Genomic DNA, 3,062 nt, shown 5'->3' with positions numbered 1-3,062 from the left:
TATATATATGAGATAATTCATCTTTGTGGTAGCTATATGCATGTGTACCTATGTGATGAGATGTTTCAATGATATATGTTTTTATGTGATGGTTATGACATGGATGCAAATATATACATGAGGAAATGCAATATTTTTGTTCTTTTATGTTTTATATGTTATGCCAATGCAAATATGAATCTATGAAATGCAGATGAATATGATAATGCAAACAATTATTTACATGATGAAAATGTGAAATGTTCTAATATGTATTGTGTGCAGGATGTGATGCAATTGTGATATCTATATGTATGTATGAAATGAGATATGTGGTAATGCAGGTGCAATTACATGAAATGCAAATGTTTTTGGCATGTCAGTATACCCAGTCATGTGATAGCAGGCTACATGGACTCAAGAAGGATGATGGAGGTCAATCAAGAAAGGGGGATGAAAGATAGAAGATATGAAAGTGAAAGCGCTTCTTGTGCGTTATCATCATTGAGCTTTATTATGGCAAGTAGGTTATGACAATCGAGGCATATGTTCAACCCAGAAAGTCATTGTACCTGTTTGCATGGAGATAAGACAATTGCAAACAAGGAATGCCCCAGTTCACACTAGACTCACAGTGTCCTCATATCCTTGGACAAGTCATAGCATTACTAAGAGACAATCCACAGACAACAAAAGAAAAATAGGTGACGATACCCCATCCTTGCCTTTCTAGTCAAAGACATCCTGGAGATAAAATCTCTAGTCAAAGACATCTAGGAAAAGCTAAAAGACATGTCACCAAAAAGATAAAATCAAAAGAAAACCAAGACTCAACACCAACATCCACTGTAGTCCTCAAGTTTAGTGTCTCTTGTCACTTGTATAAGTCTTATTTGATTGTGGTCACAATGTTTACTTTCACAAAAGGATAGATAGCACTGAACCATAATGTTGTCTGAGTCTGTTGAAAGATTTGATTTGTTGAAGTCCATTTTTTTTGCTGCTGCGTCTCATCTGAAACTGACTAAATCCATGAAACTGATACTTTATTGCGGAGAAGATGTAACTTTATTGCGGATTGTGATGCAAATGTTTCTTTATTGCGGATTGTGCATGGATAGACTGAAGAAAACTGGAAGAAACTGTACTCCTCAGAACGTGTGATGCTCTTAGTTCCACACCCATCACTAGACGTAGGATTTGCCTTAGCCACAGATAGGAGCTGATTTATTATGGATGGAAAGAGGGGGAAAGGGAGGTTTATTATGAATGGCTAACCAATCTTGGGTAGATCAATAGCAAGCCATGATGGGAATGGGTAAGTTTATTATGGATGAATAGACTGTGAGTGTGTGCAAAGTGAAAGGATGAGATGGAATCCTGAAGGAGGGAGAAGCAATGTCTCTACGCATGGTGCTGGTGACCCAGTTTTCACCATGGTACTTTCCCAGGGCACCATCGAAGTGGTTTTCACCATTGGACGAAATGTTTTTCTTTTTTTTCTTTTTTCAATTTTTTTTTTTTTGTGTCATAAGGTGCCTGTTTGCCAGGTTTTCACTAAGTAATGATTTTTTATGTTTTATGTTTTTTTTGTATTTTTGAATTAGGATATTTTGAAGAGCTATGTGTAAAACCTGCGAAGGTGCATGCTGTTGATAGGATCCTCTAAATGTTCACCCTCTGTGGTTGAGAGATGATATACACTAGATCCATATGCTGCTGTAATGATGTAAGGACCAAGCCAGTTTGGTTCGAACTTGCCCTTCTTCTCTCTGTCTTGCTGATTTTCGGGGTTTTCTCTGAGAACCAAATCACCTACCTCAAATGTGCGAGACTTGAATTTGTGATTGTAGCTGCAACTCATTCGTTGTTGATAAGCCTTGAGATGATTAAAAGCAGTTTGTCTTCATTCATCCAATAGTTCAAGTTCTTGTAAGCGAGAGACCCTATAGTCTTCATCACTGATAATGTTTTGCAAAGAGACTCGTAAAGAGGGTAGCTCGACCTCAATAGGCAAGATAGCTTCAGTACCGTAAACAAGTGAATAGGGTGTAGCTCCTGTAGGTGTGCGGACACTTGTGCGGTAGGCCCAAAGTGCAGGATTAAGTTGGATATGCCAATTACGGCTAGCATCGTCGACTGTCTTTTTTAAGATTTTAAGGATTGTTTTATTAGACGCCTCAGCTTGACCATTACCTTGGGGGTAATATGGTGTGGAGAAACGATGGGAAATATTGAAGTGGTCACAGAGTTCATGAACATCCTGATTTTTGAAGGGACGCCCGTTATCAGTGATAATGGAAACATGAATACCGTATTGACAAATGATATAGTTGAGAATGAATGTAGCAATTTGTTTTCCAGTGACTTTCATGAGAGGCACAACTTCAATCCATTTTGTGAAATACTCTGTGGCAGTGATAATGAATTTATGACTGTTGGAGGATGGAGGGTGAATCTTGCCTATGAGATCGAGTCCCCACTGACAAAAGGGCCAAGGAGTCACAATTGGATGAATTTCTTGTGTTGGCACATGGATGAGGTCTCCATGAAGTTGACATTGCTTACATTTCGTGACAAACTGATATGAATCTTTTTCCATACTGGGCTAGTAATATCCAGTCCTGATAAGTTTCTTGGCTAAGGTAGGACCAGTAGAATGTGGACCACATATCCCTTCATGTACTTCACGTAACGCAATTTGAGCTTCGTCGCTTTCCAAACATCTAAGAAGAGTTCCATCTAGACCTCGACAGTATAGGACATCGGCTAAAATGACGTATCGAGAAGATTGATGAATGAAAGTGCGACGTTGGTTATTGGATAGGTTAGGAGGACAGGTATTATCACGAAGGTATGTGAAAATGGAACCATATAACTGGGACTCAGGACCGATGACACATATTATCTCAGTAGGAGTGATTTCATATGAAGGAAACAAAAGGTTATCCACCAAGAACTCATAGCAGGTCTCATTCGGAGGTAGATCGATAAGTGAAACAATTGTAGCCATGGCATCTGCGGCTCGATTCTATTCTCTTGGTATCTGCTCAAAGTCTATCTTTATGAAATGTTGTTTCAGG

This window comes from Cryptomeria japonica, chromosome 4, assembly GCF_030272615.1.
Source record: "Cryptomeria japonica chromosome 4, Sugi_1.0, whole genome shotgun sequence".
In the NCBI taxonomy this organism is placed as follows: Eukaryota; Viridiplantae; Streptophyta; class Pinopsida; order Cupressales; family Cupressaceae; genus Cryptomeria; species Cryptomeria japonica.
Note: the sequence above shows the minus strand (reverse complement) of the source record.